This window comes from Ursus arctos, unplaced genomic scaffold (genome assembly GCF_023065955.2).
Source record: "Ursus arctos isolate Adak ecotype North America unplaced genomic scaffold, UrsArc2.0 scaffold_1, whole genome shotgun sequence".
Taxonomy (NCBI): domain Eukaryota; kingdom Metazoa; phylum Chordata; class Mammalia; order Carnivora; family Ursidae; genus Ursus; species Ursus arctos.
In genome coordinates this window covers 93234580-93252765 of record NW_026622763.1, presented here as the reverse complement: position 1 = coordinate 93252765, position 18186 = coordinate 93234580, and positions in this window count along the sequence as shown.

Sequence of the window (18186 nt, the reverse complement as noted above, 5' to 3'; positions counted from 1 at the left end):
GTGTGTGTGTGTGTGTGTGTGTGTGTGTTTCTTTTTCCCCTGTACGACTCTCAATGGAGATTCAAGCCCAAAATTACTCTGATAGCTCACAGATCCTGGTTCTGGTACTGGCCCTGACTTTCTAACTAGTACACACCAGAATTACCTGGAGGACCTGGAGCCATTTCCCAGCTCATGCTGATGCTCCTGAACTGGGGTGTACACTTTGAGAACCCCTGGTTAGGTCCTCCCCATAGACCCTCCTAGATGAGTAGCGCTCATCGTATAACTTAGCATTTTACAGCATCTTGCTGCTGTCAAAGCCTTGTGTCCATAGCATTTGGTCCTTAAAACGGTGCTGGGCTTTATCTTAGGCAAAGGTTAGTTCCATTGCATAGATGAGAAAATCAAGCTTCTGTAACAGTAACTGGGCAGTAAGTGCCCCATTGTTTAGTGAGTCAGTGGCAGAGCAAGAACTTAGATATTCTATTTTTCATTCTACCCTATTTATGCTCTAACGAGCCCAACAATTGTCCATCCCCAGCATACAGCTCACAAACTGGTCCGTTCACTTTTCTTTTCAACTCAAGCTTGTTACAGAAATGAGTGAGCTCGGGGGAAATCATCTCTTGCTCAAAAGGAGAAACTGTGTCCCGAGAGGCGAATATCCGAGCACAAAGGAGGGCGGGCCTGTTTGTCTCTGAAAACAAGATCTCGACACTTACATCCAAATTAAAGGTCTCTGAACTTGAGTTGGGCTGGCTAATATTTCTTTTCCCTTCCAGGTTTGCTGAGCTTATAAATATCAATTATAAGGCTGAGTAAATTACAGGGATGTTGAACTTTGAATTATTGTAGCACTTTAAAGTATCTATATAGGGATAATAAGGAGATTGTGAAAATCTGCTGAAGGAAATCTCACACATATTTATAGATAATTAATACACTGAGCGGAAACTGGAAATCAGCACTGAATTTTTTAAAGCAGTAATTTAAAAATGCATTATGGCAACACATTAGGTTAGCAGTTATTCAACAAGGAAATGTGAAGATTATTAAGCTAATTAAAGGTAATAAAAACAAGTTAAGGTATTCGGCATATAACTTTGAAATTAAAAAGAAAAAAAAGTCCTCGCTCCTCCTAGGCAAGTCACAGATGGCAATTCATATATTGATAAGTTACTGGCCTTGTATGTAATAAGAAAAGACTGCTGTCTAAAAATATATTCCCTGGAGAAGCACAAAAAAGTACAAGGAGATGGTTCTGTGTAACTCGAGACCCTTTAGCAGGTTCCCCTGGGCGCACGTGCGCTTTCTCCCTCTCGCCATGGGATGAATGATGGCCCTTTCGGGAACTCGATCTTGGAAAACTTTCTCCAATATATCTGATCCCGCTTGGCTTTCAGATCCTGTGGCCTCTTTCTTGAACTTGGGGCTCTCTTCCACTTCGAGTTATATGACAGCGATTTGGGGGATGGTATCTTATCCTTCTCTGCATTTTTGGATTGTGTTCTCCGCGTGCAGCCGCTACTGACGCAAACTAGAGCCACGCAGGGCAAGTGGGCAGCGGAGCGCGCAGGCGAGGTCGGTAATAGACACCTCTTTGTGCTGGAGGCTTCGGCTAAGTGTGTTCAGCTCTGCAGGGCTTATGTGTTTCTTTGGGGAAGGATAAAGAAGGAGAAGATAAAGAAGGAAAATGTCGAAAGCAGTAATTAGAGAATTTAAAAAAAACGTGCACACAAAACAGAATGATACATTTGTGTCCAGACATTTTTGTTTGTTTGTTTGTTTGTATACCTGTTATTGAGGAAGAAGGGGTTGGTAACAGGAGGGAATGGCCAGACCCCGAATTAACCATACCTGTGTCTGCCAGCACGATGAAACAGATTATTAAATGCTTCTGGAAGAAATCTTGGGGGTGTTTATGGCAGCTTGGGACTTTGCAATTTCAAATTAAGGCTGGCTCACGATTATTAATTCTGGTAGAGGACCCTTGTAAAATTTACCACTGAGCAAATTGGGGTGTGCATAGTTAACTGGGGTCAAAGGGCAAAAGTTATCACAGGGAGAATTATTCAGCTTATCAGGAAAATGGGGCTCGAGCAGGATAAAAACTAATAACTAAACAGTCTATCCAAAAAAAGTTCCAATTTGTCTGTAATCTTACACAATTATAGAGAATAGAGTAGAGGTATACAGGCAAGCATTGGGTCTTACACCCTGAAATCGTTTGACTATGTTAGTTCACGAGGTTTTATAAAACTCTTTACAAACTCAGCCTTTCGTAAAGACGGGGGAAAATCATCTTACAGAGCACTCTGATCCAACACTTAAATTAAGAGAAGGTTTTACCATTGCAAGTTATTTGTTCGATGATTATGCAAATTGTAACTAAGATTTCTGTAACCTTTGTTCTAAGATGCTAAATAAGGGAGATTTTCTTTGGAAAGCTAGCACACTTTTATCAGCAAGGTCACACTAGGAATTTCAGGAGGACAAGTAAAAAATGACTTCCTCAAGCAAAAGGGATCCTTTTAGGTCATCAGAATGAATTGTTTGAAAGCTTCAAAGCAGCCTTGGTTCTCATTACTGGAGCCTGCCTTTACAAGAAATGCCTTTTTTCAATTATTTTCACTTTTCATTAGAAGTCTTTGCAGTTGTTGCTCACCTCATTAAATCCACTAAGATGCTATGTGCTTAATTTCCATGTTATAATTTGTAGCAAATTGTTTGACACGAAACCTAGCTTTTTGAGCCTGTGATTTCTGAAGGTTTTCCCAGCCCTTCCCCCAGACTCAGCAGTTACCTTTTTGAGGATGGAACAAATTAACGCAATTAATTTGTAATTGAACTAGTTTCCATTATTGGAATTTTGTTCCGATAGGTTGTCCCAACCACGGTGCCTTCCAAGCGCCCAACCTGTCATGACCAGATGCCTTCTGGAAACCTGTCCCTCCTGCTTGTAAAACGTCACTCCTGATCCAGCCTCCACTTCCCTTCCTTAGTGACCAGTTGGCTAATTGAACACTTTCTCTCAGAAGAGTTTTCAAATTCTCGGCCACAGCTTCCCTCCGCTAATTTATATCAAGGAATGTTTTCCTTGTTTGGCGTTTGCACATTCCAGGTATTTGTAGCTTTCATCGTTTTGCCCCTCGGCTATTGCACCGTCAGATTTCTTGATTTGACTCCTTTCATCTTTTCTCATCAGTCAATCACTTCCAATCCCCCCGTTCCTTTAATCATCTCCTTTGAACTCAGTCCAGGATTGTGGGTACTCAGGTACCCAAGACGCAATGCCGGGTTCCGGGTGTGGTCTCGCCACAATCACCCGGGACTGGCAGGGAGGGGAGAGAGCCCAAGAATCTTTGCGTGCATCTTAAACTCGTTCTGATTTCCATTTCAAAAGTAGTTCTACTTTCTACGCTCTAGCAGTGGGCCTCTCCCCTTTCCTTCTTCCCACGCTTTCCTCATGGGGTGGGACGCATAGGGTTTACGGTCACCCCCTGCCACATCCCTGACGGGTCATTCACACCTTACAAAATCGGTGGCATCCTGGGACCCCAAGTGAGGTTGTCATTCTGGGAAGTCGCTACCCACACGTATATACCGCTGGCATATTCGGACTCTGAGTTTTCCAGATAAACTGTACTTTATTTTTTCCATCTGCCCATCAGCCTACAGAGCCTGGAAGGACACATGGGCTGGGCGAATCACCAGCTTTCCCGCAAACACCAAAATGCTGTTGAACATTGTTGTCAGGTCATGGGTTTTTTTCCTGAAATGCGTTAGCAAACATTGCAAAGATGATCTCAGTCTCGGATTGAAGTAAATAAACCCCGGGGCTTCCGGCAGAGCTAAGCTGCACAGATGTGGAAGGAGCTACAGGCATTGCTGTGATGGGGGGTGGGGGGGGCAGGGAAGCTGGAAACTCTCATGTCACCTTGTTCCCCACATCACAGTGACCCTAAGTTATATATAAAGTTAGGGAATATAAAAAAAAATGTCATTTCAGCAAAAGATGAGGCTTCATATGATTGTCATTTTGGTGGGAGCATGAGAATTTTGCTGCTCGTGAGAATTGAAAATGGGGCTTGTACTACTCCGTACGGACAGGAGGAGACCCCTCTGCGTGTATTGTGCGTTTCCACTAAATCCACGGCGCCTTCCCAGCGAAGGAATACCGTAGCTCTAGACCCTTCATTCACTGAGCGACTGAGTTTTTCATTTTCCCAGTTTAGCCTCTTTCTCGGTAATAAATTGCCCTGAATTGGAGTCCTGTCCTAAGACTGCACTTCCCTCTCCTATCCTCTCATCTCTCCGGCTACAAGTGTGTAGAGCCACGACAGGAGATTAATATTGAAAGAGAACTCCCCCCCCCCCCCCGTTACATTTTACCTGCCCACTTCTGCCTTTTATTTCTTTCTCCTTTCACTGGGCAGGAGCCCCCAGGTTAATGTAACAAAGGATTTCTCTCTGAGCTTGCCCGAGTTTCCTGCCCATGGGTGACCTGTTATTCAACCAATTGATATTTGTCACTGAGTGATTCTGAATGTTGATCTTGCTTCTTTTAGTTAAGAGGGAACAGCGTGCCTTCAGGTCAGTATCCCTCTTAACCACAACAGAATGTTAGCCTCATTCTCAGACAGAAAGCAATGCATTTGTTCAAAGATGAAGCAAACATAAAAGGGGATGAGGCTAAGGATGGAGACAGTTTCTGGGCGTTCACAGGTAAGCTGATACTTTGAGATTCTCGGAGATTAGTGTTCTATCAAACAGCAGAACATCTTTGGCAAGAAGATACCTAAGGGATTAATGGCGGGGCAGTGTGGGGGGGCTCACTGCGAGGGTATGGGGGACAGATGTGTACAGAGGGTGTAAAAGTCATTCTTGGAGCTGGGAAAAGTTTAGACATTCTGGGGATTGAGCCAGCTAAATTTTATTTTAAGCCTTCCAAATCGCAAGATTACAACAAGCACGGGCAAGTTTAATTATAGTAGAGGGAAGGTTAAAAGGCACACACGTTTACACTGCCGAGTGTGCGCGCACACACACACACACACACAGGCACAGCAGCTCTGCTTTTTGTGTTGTTTTTTCTGGTGAAGACGTGTTACCACTAATTGCTTAGGGGGAGAGATTTGCCGGAGCAATAGCAGAACTCAATGGCACATGCTGTAAATAATTTGAAAATAATCAAAAGAGAAGTTCACTTTGACTCTAACCTGACACCTGGAAGAGAGCAAATGAGGGAGGAAAAGCACACACATGGCTCCTGGCCGATTCTGACCCTGACGTGCACACATGTGTGTGCGTGTGTGTGTGTGTGTGTGTGTGTGTGTTGAGAAATCAGTCACGAGGCACACAAATAAGTGATGCTTCCACAAAATGCACTGGTGGTCACACAACAGATAGATCTTCACAATAACGCAGACACAGTCATCAGAATGTAAGCTGCAAAGCTGAAATAGGGCCGTGGTTTTTTTTTTCTCCTGTTCTCCCTTACAGGGTAACAGACCATGCCGCAACTTACTGATTTATTTTTTGTTGTTCTCCACAATTCTCTGTGTTGACTGGACTCCAGCGGGCGGCTCTGCTGCAGCTCATGTCATTAGCTGAGGTCACTGGCTTGGCTGCCTTCAGCTGGGAGCACATGTGGGGCTGGAGAGTTCAGGCGGCCTCCCTGGAATGCCCGGGGCTCTGGTGGGGACAGCTGGAAGGAGAGGAGGGACCTCTCCTTCTCTCGGCCGTCTCTCTGGGAGGTCACTGCGCCCCTTTTCATGGTGGCTCAGAGGTGACAGAGAGTAAAAGCAGAAACTACCAGGCCTCCTACAGGCCAGGCTGGGTCTGGCACTGTGTTACTCCCTCCTCGTAGGATTGACGAAGGCAAGTTGCAACGCCGGCCCAGATTGGAGGGTAAGGGCAATAGAGACTGTCCCTGGAGGGGAGGAGGGGCCGGCAGGTACAGGCCCTGTTGGAGTTGGTGTCGGCCATCTTGTAGATGGTTTACTTCAGTCTTGCAAACACATTGGGTCAAAAGGGAGGGTAAAAATGTGAACTCTGCTCCAGTTTCCAAATAAGTAGTGTCTTCACGTGCACGCGAGAGTTATACTTTCAGTTTAACTCAAGGGCAGTTGCAAAGTTCTTTATTTCAGGTTTGAGCTGATATGTGAAATTAGTTGCCTTTGTAGGCTAACACTTAAATGCAGCTGAAATGCTTCCTCAATCTCAGAGACGCAATGGACTGGGGTCATGGAATTGATACCGCATTGACATTTGGTTTACTATATATCTTTAGTCTTAATCGCATCTCTTACATTCTTATATCTTAGGTTGAATAATATACACTTAATAATACTCCATGATTTTAAGAGGAAATTATCAGGTCTTTGCTTTGGCTGTGTTCTGCTCAAGTTTAATTTATAATGCTTTGGGGAAATGTATCTTCCATTCAATCAACGCCTGTTTATTGAGTGTCTACCATATGCTCTATACTGTATTTTTCCAGTAAGTGTTCTATCAAGAAGGTGTATCATCTGGTTGGGTCTTTTTGATACCAACCCATGTGGGATCATGAGTCCTGAAGAGACAGAAATATAAATATATAATAAATACAAATATGTAAAATGGACTGAAAAATAAATATGTTGAAAAGACTTGAACTAGTTGCTAACAATGGGTCAACAAAAATAATATATTCTATGGCAAATACACATGTTGTCTTTGTGTCTTTTCAGAAGTTAAAAGCAGAATTTTCTCCCATGAGAGGCCATAGGTTTTCCTAAGACTAAGGAAACACAGAAAATAAAATATCATCAAGGGACATGTTAGACATAATCAAATTATTTATAAAGTATAATGCCCAGGCAGCAGATACTTGCAGAGCTGGATCTTCGGATACGTTATTTAATGTGAGATATTTAATGGCAAATTATTATTGAAAGATGAAACAACCACAAATTAAAAAAAAAAAAATATATATATATATATATATATCACTCAACATTATTCTACTCCATTCCAGAGTTTGAGAAAAGTGTGTTTTATGGGAAGTGAAAGAATGAACATAGAGGGTAAAATAAGTATTTTTATTTACATATTAACTTTTAAGAAAAAATAAAATAATACAATTATAATAAAGCAATCTTATCTATAGTTGTTTTTAAAAAATTCAAAAATCTTTATTACAGTTCTAAGTAGTTTTCTCCAACAAGAAAACAGACCTTGACATTTTAAAAGGGGGATTCTTTCCTTTCTATCAGAAGTCAGCAAACTGGGTCAAGTCCTTCCTGCCACTCCCATCCATTTAGGTGTTGTCTACACCGCATTCAGGCAACGACTGGGGTGACAAAGGCTGAGCCTACACACCTGCAGAGCTGAAAGTGTTTACTATCTGACCCTCTACAGAAAAAGTTTCCCACCCCCTGATCTAGAATGTATGACGGTTTTAAACTTTTTATGGTAAAGGTAAGGAAGATCTTGAGTCTAAACAGTGATGATATCAATAATTCCTATGCTATATTAAAATAGACTATTCTATTCGACTCCATTTTATTCTATTCCATAGCACAAGGTTTTCAAGAAGAATTGTTAGCCTCAGGACTCTCCCCATCTCCATCCAAATAAATCTTACCTAGAATCTCAGTATATTAAATAAAGATGGAGGTAGGGACGTAAAGGAAGTTGTGATGTTTCAGATGGGGATGGGGGCCTTGGCCTTTTACAGCGACATTGTTTTATAAGCCCCCCTTTCTTCAAAGAAGCCCGTGGAGTCTCCTGAAGGAGCTTCTGGACTCCAATACTGCTTCTGGGCTAAATGGACAAAATTAATGGAATGTCAGGGTTAAAGGACATTGTAGCAATAGTTTTCTCCTTACAGACGAAGAAACCAGAGCCCAGGGCATTTACATGCTGTAGGCCAGGGCCTACACCAGTAACTGACAGAACCAAGAGCCAAGACCAGAGCCGAGTGATCTGATTTACAGCCCACACTATAGAGAATGATGCAGGGACTCGTCTCCCTCGGTGGCATGGGAACCCCAAGGCCAGCCATATCTTCTTCCGACACACTCCAGCAGGTTCCTAAATAGATTTCTAAGCAGTGACCTAGGAGGAGAGAGACAAAAAGACTCAGATGAGAAGAAATGGCCACATCTCAAGAGAGGAAAAAAAAAGATAAAAGATGGGTCACTGGAAGTGATTTTAAGGAAAGTTTTGAAATAAACTGATGACAATAACTGTCAAGTGTTTCTCTCCTACAAATGATGTTGAAGGATTTCATATAGCCAGGGCTATATTAGACTGTATGCATTTCTGTTTATAAATTATCTTTTCTAATTTCAGATTAAGGGAGCTAGTACAGAGCAGCAATCATTAACTCTTAGAAAGAGACAGAAAGAGAAAGAGAGAGAAGGAAAGAGCTAATGGAATGGAGTACAAGGCTATAAAATTAATTTAGAAGAGGAAGTGGAGAATCATTTACTTACTTTAAATTATAAGGAGGTTTAGGTAGGGAGAATTGAATTACTAGAGCGGGAATTTGGCAGGGCACTGAGGTTAACAGCTTGAGCCTTATGACAAAGGTTATGGGATCTCAGATGAGGACAAGTGGCCATGAGCATCTAATTAATATCCTTTTCAATTTATGGAAGAGGTTAGAAAATCTATTTTGGCCTGAGATTTCCCCAGCCTTGCAAAATAGATTTCTGTTTATTACACTTCTAATAATATTATCGCTGTTCATTGATAAAAGTTAGAAGCAAATTAGACCATTAGCCTTTACTACCTGTTATATCTTTCAAGAGGAGGATGTTTTTCAAGTGCCATCAAAGATCTAATAGTAATTACTGAACACTTGGTGCCTGTGTCTTCTTACCTTAATGGCACTATCAATTTTATAGATGAAAATTTGAATGAAAACTTTAGGAAACTTTAGTTGTGGGCATCTAGCCAAAATGAAATTACCATGCTTAGGAGAGTCAAGGAAAATAATTGATAGGAACTCCTGCAGATCTCTTTTTCTTGAGATACTCATAGTATTTGTGTTCTCTATTGATCTGTCCTTTATTATTTTTTAATTTTTGTATTTAAATTCGATTTAGTTAATGTGTAGTGTGTTATTAGTTTCAGGGGGTAGAATTTAGTGCTGCATCAGTTGCCTATAACACCCAGTGCTCATCACATCACGTGCCCTCCTTAATGCCAGTCACCCACTTACCCTATCCCCCCACCCACCTCCCCTCCAGCAGCCCTCAGTTTGTTTCCTACAGTTAAGAGTCTCTTACGGTTTGCCTCCCTCTCTATTTTTATCTTATTTTTCCTTCCCTTCCCCTCTGCTCCTCTGTTTTAGTTCCTGAATTCCACATATGATGGAAATCATATGGTTTTGTCTTTCTCTGACTTATTTCCGGCTTAGCATAATACCCTCTAGTTCCATCCACATCGTTGCAAATGGCAGGATTTCCTTCCTTTAGACCGCTGGTGTTAGAGTCAAAATACTTATAGAGAGATAACAGTTGGCTTCTGCCTTTAAGGGGACACACACGAGCAAAACGTTGTAATCACCGTATCCAAATATATTGGAATAGGGGTAGTAACAGCCTGTCGAGAGAAAAGAACATTAAACCAGAAGTCAGAATTCCTGGATATGAGTTCTGATTTGGCCATTCATTTGCTTTGTGACCTTGGGACGAAGTGCTGAATCTCCCTAGAAATGGCTGGACTTGTCTATACAGGATAGGGGGTTAAGTAATAAGAATCTGCACAGATCTCGCTTAAAAATTATAAAATAGGACATTCTGTGATAGCTTCTATTTTATTTGGGTAGCCCTAAAAGAACTTTGTTTATTTATTTTTAGTGCAGAACTTTGCCATTTCTATTATTTTTTGCTATTCCTTAGAAGTTTCTGGATCCTATCTATTTTCAGTTGGAGAAGACCTGAGATTATCTTGCGCAGTGGTTCTCAGATTTAAGCATGCATCAGAATGAACAGAGGTCACTTGTTAAAATAGTGAGTCCTGCATCCTCCACTTCTACAGTTTCTGATCCAGTAGGTCCTGAACAGGATCCCCAAATTTGCATTTTTAGTAAGTTCTGAGGTGATGTTAACACACTGGTCCAGGGACCAAGCTTTGAGAACCACTGGTCTCACTCAACCTCTGTTTTTACCAGATTGGAAAACAGGCCTTGCAGAGTTAATTGAATTACCCATGCTTACTCATCAAGTTAGTGACTGAACCAAGACCGGCAAAACCCTGGTCTCCCAGATGCTGAGGTCAGAGACTTTTCTAGGACACCACAATTCCTCACTTTGAATTTGGGTAACAGGATACAGACTGAAAAATCGAAATGAACATATTCCAATCCACACCACTGCTCAGATTAGAATAAAAGCAAAGCAAGAAATCTTTACACATCTGTAGACAGAAAGTTTAGCAACAGAGATCTGCAGTCAGCAGCAATGATTTCAAATACCCAGTAATTTTTTTTTTCCAGTTTGTGGCCTACACCTGGGCCATGTTTGCATGACAGAGAATTAAGGCTGAAATCGGGGAAAGAAAGCAAGACTTCTTGTGAGTGAAAGGCGTCTGTCACAACAAAGACAGACTAAAAGAAAACAACCCAGCTTGTCTCTACAAATGCATTTTTAGTATTTTCAAGCTTGAATTTTTGTTTGTTGATTTTTATTTATTTATTTATTTATTTATTTATTTATTTATTGGTTTCATGAAAGATTTTGGTAGCTTTGGAAACTTATGTATTAAAAAAAAATTTTCCTCTAAATCTTGAGCTTGCAGAAATGAGATTTGATTCTGAAATCCCCAGAAATAAGTACGCACACTCTGCTGTGAACACAACTGAGAACTCTAAAAGGCAAATAGGCTTCCCTGAATGCACTGACCTCTGGGCTTTCCTAGGGCTGTCTTCCTCCTCCAGAGTCATCTTCTGCCTCTCCTCTTCTCCCAGTGTGCCCAGCTCCTCATTCTTTGGGTCTGAGCTTAGATGCTATTTGCTGACCCTCCGAATCTGAGTAAGAGACTTGTGGACACCCTCCAAGAAAGTTCTCAATCTCCCCACATTTTGGTGTTCTTGCCCTTGGGAGTCTTGCTGTTTGAGTGTGACCTAGGGATTTGCTTCCAATGAATCTCATGTGACAAAGTAGTGGGATGACATTTCTAATGGTAGGTTACATAAAGACTCTGGTTTGTAGCTTGCTCCCTGTCTCTTACTTGCTCACAGTGCCATGCTGTGAACTACCTTCTGGACTGGATTTTATGGAAAACAAAACTAAGGGCTCTGACTGACAGCCAGGAAGGAACTGAAGTCCTCAGTCCCACAACTCATGTGGCATTGAGTCCTCCAAAACCATGCAAATGCACTTAGAAGCTGGTCCTCTTTCTGCTAAGCCTGTGGATGAGACAGCAACCCAACAGCTGCATGAATGACCTAGAGGCAGAAACACCCAGGTGAGCTGTGCCCAGATTCCTGACCCACAGAAAATATTTGTTGTTTTGAGCTGCAAATTTGGGGGGTAGTTTGGCACACAGCAGTAGAAAACTATTACAGAGCCCATGACATTTATTGAATATCCCAGTAAGCTAGTGGATCACGAGTTTTAGATGGCAAGCTCTTAAAAATAGAGATTCCCAAGCCCAGCCTTCGGGTAATCAGATTCAATAGGTCTAGAGTAAGGCCCAGAAATCTGTGTTTTTAAACAAGCATTGTAGGTAATTTTCAAGCATTACAGTCTCAGGACTACACTTCCGAAAACGTTCTCTAGTTTGGAAGCCACAAGCAACCATATATGTCTTATTCATGGCTAAATACCCAAGTGTGAAATATGACAGATTCGGAAGAAACCTAATTGAATTAATGAATGCATACTGATATACAATAAAGAGAAATTTTGGATGGCTTTACAAAAATTTAGTTGTAAGTATAATATGAATAAGCAAATTAACTTCTATGTCCTCAGAACTCATGTGGTTGTAACTTTCCTTAACCGGTTATGCATTTGCATATGCAAATTTCCCTTCTCCTTAAGCGCAAAGACTGTGTTTTCTCCTTTTTATCCATCCACTGTGACCTTCAGGACACCTAACAGTGTCTTGGCATACATTTAATTCTCAACTATATCTGTTTATTTCTCCTTTTTGTTCATTGTAAAATAATTCTATAATGATGTAGATGTTTAAAGATCAGATAACCTTATCTTATCACGACCCCATCGACCTGACGATCTAGCGTCATGGAAAGAATACAATTTTCAAATTATACATGCATGGCTTTAAATCCCTGTTCCTACATCTAATAACGGAAGGTCCTTTGGCAAATCATTTAAATTCTTTTGAGTCTTTGTTTTCTTCTTTTTGAGGGGTGGTTGGTGTTCCTAAGAAATTTTAAGAAGCTAATACGCAAGAAGATTTATATCTGGCAGATGTTTAAACCCGCATCATATCCACTTGTCTTTTAATAAACTCCTTTCTATTTTTTTATTTTTTGCTCATGCTATGAATTGAATTGTGTGCCCTCCACATTTTTCTGTGAAGCCCTAACCCCTGGTACATCAGAATGTGACTGTATTTAGAGAGAAGCCCTTTAAAGAGGTAATTACTTGAAAAAGAAGTTATAAGCGTGGCTTTAATCCAATCTGGCTGGTATCCTTAGGAGAAGAGGGAATTTGTAGGTACAAAGAGACACCAGGGATGCAAGCACGCAGAAGGAAGACTGAGCGATGACACAGCAAGAGGGTAGCCAGCCGTAATCAGAGAGAGGTCTCAGGAGGCATCAAATTTGCAGGCACCTTGGTCTTGGACGTCTAGCTTCCAGAACTGTGGGAAAATACATTTTTACTGTTCAACACCCCCCCCCTCCCACCCTGGTCTATGCTATTTTGTTCTGGAAGTCCTAGCAAATAAATACGCTTAATATCATAGTGTGCTTTCATGCAGCTCTACACTCACAGTCATGATTTTGAGTGACTACGTAATATTCCATTGAGTTGTCATAGTTTATACAGCAACCCCATTGGATATCTAATGTTTTTGTTACTTTGTAAATAGAGACCATTCTTTCAGGTCTGGCTTGTTTTCCAGACTGGCCCTCCCTCCCTTTTCCTATGAGAGCAATGGCATTCATACCAACAAGCGTACTCTTCCCTTTGGTTTAAGCACCAACCCTGACCTGAAGCAAGAGACAATACTTACGAGACAGTATTTAGGCACAGAGCTAAATTCACCTGGGCTGTGGCCTGCTTCTTTCTACTCTCAGGCCACCTTGGGGGACTTGGCTCTGCCTCAGTGTTCCTTGGGCCTTGTCCTTATTGTTGGGCTCCTGACTTGGCCCCGGCAACTGACACTTTGCCAGATGATCATTGCTTAGATAGGAAGTCAGAGACAACCTTGTCAACAATTTTCACTCAACTTTCACTGGTCTTTGTTTGCTAAACCAGGAATCGGGGAGTTTTCACCCTATTATGTTTGGGGAGGAAAACCATTTAGGCATGCCCAGAAGAAGACCGAGGAAGAAAGTGAGCGTTCTTGTTTGTGTGTTGCAGGGAGAGAGGATGACTGTGGTGGCGAGGGACGGTGGAGGGACCAGGGCTGTGCTTTCTGCCCCTCTAATGGTTTCTCTGTTTTAGAAGCTGGAGTTCCAAGCCATGAAAAACAAGGCCAGAAAATATTCCATTTCCTCAAAAAGTTAAAAAAAATCTCTTGCTCAACTAGACCTAGCTCGAGTTTCAACTGCAACCAGAGGGCTTTTGATTACAAATAAGGAAAAATAGTCTGAAAAGAAGGGGTGGTAAAACATCATAGTCTGCTCCTAGAGGGGGTTGTTGAATTACTGTAATGGTTGGTCTTTAAAATACAGAATGTCTCCTTTATTTAGGGTCATTTAAGTATAGCTGACTCAAGCCTGAAGTGGAGAAAAAAACAGGAGGACTTCTTACAAGCACATTCACCCCTCTAATTCCACCGTCTTCATGCATCAGCAGCCCTTTCTCAGTGGGCTTACCAATTTTTAATAGTTGATAGTATTTTAGGCTTACCAGTAGCTGATTCTTATACATGCTTCAGGCTCCACGGCTGTGCATACCAAGATTTCTGGTAACAGCTGGAAATCCATAATTATAGTTCACGGGTAGAGTGCTCATCTGGCATAATCTGTAAATAAAGCTTAAAAAAGCAAATATACCATTTATATAAACAGTTTCTGAATACTAGTAGATCTATTGCCAAGGGAATGGAAAACTAGCTTTTTCTCAATTATTTCTTTTCCTATATCAGAGGGTAACCATTTAATGCTTGATGTTAAAAGAAATGCTTTTAAAAAAGAGTTAAAGACTTGACTGTAAAGAGTGAAATGTACCCTAAAATGTTGTCCTTTTTTGCTCTTCACATAACTTGAAAAATTGGTCAACTCTACCTTGTTGAAACATCATCGGAAAGAAAATTATTGCTTGAAAGCAATTTCCTACTGGAATCTGTCCCCTACAGATTTGTTTTAAGGAAGCTTCTGGATTAGCTGCCAAAGACTGTGAGGTCTTTCTTTCTTAACGTCTTTTTAAAAAATTATTTGAAGTACTCTACACCAGCACGAATAAAATGGTATGGGATCAAGAAATAATTTTGTGTTCATAAATGAAAAACAATCCAGTGTATGAGCTGCATTTGAAATAAGCACGATTTATAATTAAGGGTATGAAACAGTTAAAGTTTGCCTTTTTCAACACCACACTTTAAAAACCCCTCACTACTTTTTATTTTATTCCAAGTATTTATTTGAGACTGAATTTTGATGGAAAATATTTTAAACTGAATGAGCTCTTAAGCAATTAATGATTATAATTCTAGTACAAGTGACATGATATAACCCCACACATATACCACAAGAGACATGCCAGTGACTGCTTAGTATTTGTGGTGGCGGAGGAATGGGAGTGTGGTTCTGGCTCATTCCAGAACAAGCAATTACAATGGTCAATCACGCTAAATTGCGTGCAGTACACCACGGGTTTAAGAATAAAGGCAAACACATTTTCTCTTTTCTTTTGCGATATTTTTACTTTTGTTTGGCTTTGAGCAGGTTTATACTAATTATTTAAGTACTTAACACAATTTAAACAAAATAAACGAACCAGAAAAACTGCCACTTGCCTATATTCGTCACACATGAGGTCGACTGGCATCAGTCACTGTCTGAATATCCCGGGGCACAAGCAGATATAAAATTTGATTTTAAAAACCTCCCAAATTCGATGATTGCATATTTTAGCATATATAAGATCGGATTGTTGTGTGTTGCTTCCTTTGCAGAGTAATTGACATTAGTATGCAAGCAATCCTGAGTCTATCTTTATGCTTCTCTCTTTCTGTGTCTTTGGAGTCTCTGAACTCTTCATACTTCACTTACTTGTCACCACTCTGACATGTGAAGCTCTATGTACATTTTAGTTGGAAATCAAAACAAACAAATCTCAGGGGCACCTGGGTGACTCAGTCCATTAAGTGTCTGACTCTTAATTTGAGCTCAGGTCATGATCTTAGGGTCGTGAGTTCGAGCCCTGCATAGGGATCTGCACTGGGCATGGAGTCTGCTTAAGGTTCTTTCTCTCCTCCCCCACTGCCCCCCACAAAATTTTTTTTTTTTTTTAGAAAATTAATAAAACTAACCTAAGAATCAGTAAGAAGCAACTTTTTTCTTCTTTTTTTAAAATTGAGGTGTAACATATGTACCATAAAATGGAAAACTGCAGTCGTCTCAGGAGGCAAATGTTTGCATGTGTGTGTAATAGCCATTCACATCGACTATCACGCCCAGCAATCCAGAAGAATCCTTATGCCCTTTCCAGATAAATACACCTCTCCTTCCCCAGCAAGTAGCCACCCTCCTTTTACTGCCATCGGGTAGTTCGGTGTGTCCTTGAAATTTTTATCGATGGAATTCTACATGTTCTCTTTTGTATCTGGATTCATATAGAAAATTATTAATATTTTAAAAGCCAACCTTATATCAGCTACAGAAAATGACCAGCAGAGTTGTTTCTCCTTGTTTCATTTTAGTTGAACTGCTGCGAAAGAAATCTGTAAGCACTCAATTTTTTAAAAAGGTTTTATTTTAAATAAACCATACCAGGGCTAGTAAAGAGCCAGAGAGATGTTAGAAGTTCAAAAATAATATGTCTTTCCCTGTTCTAAAATTACAGTTATTTTATCAGAGGGAGGTGAGATAAAATTAGCCAGACTGAACATCCATAAGTACGGGAGTTTTTTTGTTTTTTTTTTTTTAGATTTTATTTATTTATTTGACAGAAATAGAGACAGCCAGCGAGAGGGGGAACACAAGCAGGGGGAGTGGGAAAGGAAGAAGCAGGCTCATAGCGGAGGAGCCTGATGTGGGGCTCGATCCCATAACGCTGGGATCACGCCCTGAGCCGAAGGCAGACGCTTAACTGCTGTGCCACCCAGGCGCCCCGGGAATTGTTTTTAAGGAAAGATTTGGGGCAGTTGTTTGATGTGCCCAGGGAGAAATAAAGGGGGAAATGGTCTAATTATAGTGGAAAAAATTTAAGTTTGGGTCAAAAAAAAAAAAAAAAAGTCTGATGTCCCAAGAAAGTATTATCATGATGTACTCAGGTTTTAGTTTTAGGTCTGTTACTATGTAACTCGAATGGCAAATGACTGTACTTCTCGGTCTCAGTTTCCACATCTGTAAGAAAAAGGAATTGGTCTAGATTAAGATTTGTAGACACAAATCGCTAGGGAGGCCAGGCAGATAATATAAATGTATGAAAAGGCCTGAGTATGGCCAAAAAGACAGGAGCAGTCAGACTGATCATGGAATGCCCAATGGGAATACAGCAAGTATTGCCAAAATGTCCCAATTTTCAAGAACATGTAGAAATTTAGAAATCTGGAATTGTTCGTATGAAGTCTCCTAGTCTAAAGTTTTTATCTACAAAGCAAAGCAAAATGAATCCTCCCAAATAAACAAATAGCATCTTGTAGTGTATTAAGCCATAAGGTCAAGATCTTTGATTATGATATTTTCTATCCAATATGGTAACCATTAGCTACATGCAACTATTGGGCATATGGAATATGGCTAGTCCAAATTAAGAAATGCTAAAAAAACAAAACAAAACAATTTTCTATCCTATTGATAATTTTCATAGAGACTGCACATTGGAATTATAATATTTTTAATATATTGGGTTTAATACCTGCAAGGTATACAATCCCATATATCCTTCTTTTTTTTCTCTTCCACAAGAAAAAGGAAGAAAAAGAAAGGATATAGTGTACTTTGGTCAGATAACTTTTGAATACATTAAATTAAATGACAGTAGACAGCCCTTTATAGATACCCAGTGATTCTCCACAAGGGGGGCAATGAGAAATTCTGTATCTCCTATACTTACCTGACCATAACCAGAATTGTTTTGGTTTGTAGAGATTCTCACAGCATGCTATTCTGAAAAAACATATGAAATAGTGAGACTATAATCTTTCTCTGACACTCAGTCTCAAGAAACCAGGCACATATCTCTGAAACTACAATAGCTCTAGAGGAAAAAGTAAATGGATACTAACACTTGGTGACCTCGCAAGGAAACAACCAGGACCCTTATACTTGCAAACCCTCATGTTCTCCAAGTCTGTACTCAGCTTTTCAGTGCCCTAACTGCTACTTGAGAGAAACCTCCAACACAAAAGGCAGAGATCAAAACAGACAAAAGGATCACAGAGGTATCAGAGTCAATGCAAGAATCAAAAAGAAACTTCCAATGACAAGCACCCCAACTATATTTACCATTGTCAGAAAGTTAATGGAAGGTACTGGGTGAATAAAATAAGGAAAAGATGCTATTGTGAGGGAACGTCTAAAGAGGGAAGAGCTCTTAGAAACTGAAACGTGACAGCAGGCAATTAAAAACATCGGTAGGAGACTAGAAAGACAAACCTAAATCTCTCAAAGAAAGTAGAAGAAAACGCTTTAAGAAAAAAAGAGAAAAGAGAAGAAAATTAGAGTTTTTATCGAGGGTCTCCAATATCCAAATAAGGGTGGTTTTAGAGAAAATAAATAAAATGGGAGTGGGGCAGGAGAAATTATTTTTTAAAATAATACAATACAATTCTCAAGAGTTGAAAGTTACAAGTCTCTGTATTGAAAGGGTCCACTGAAAGCCCAGGACAATAAATGAAAAACGT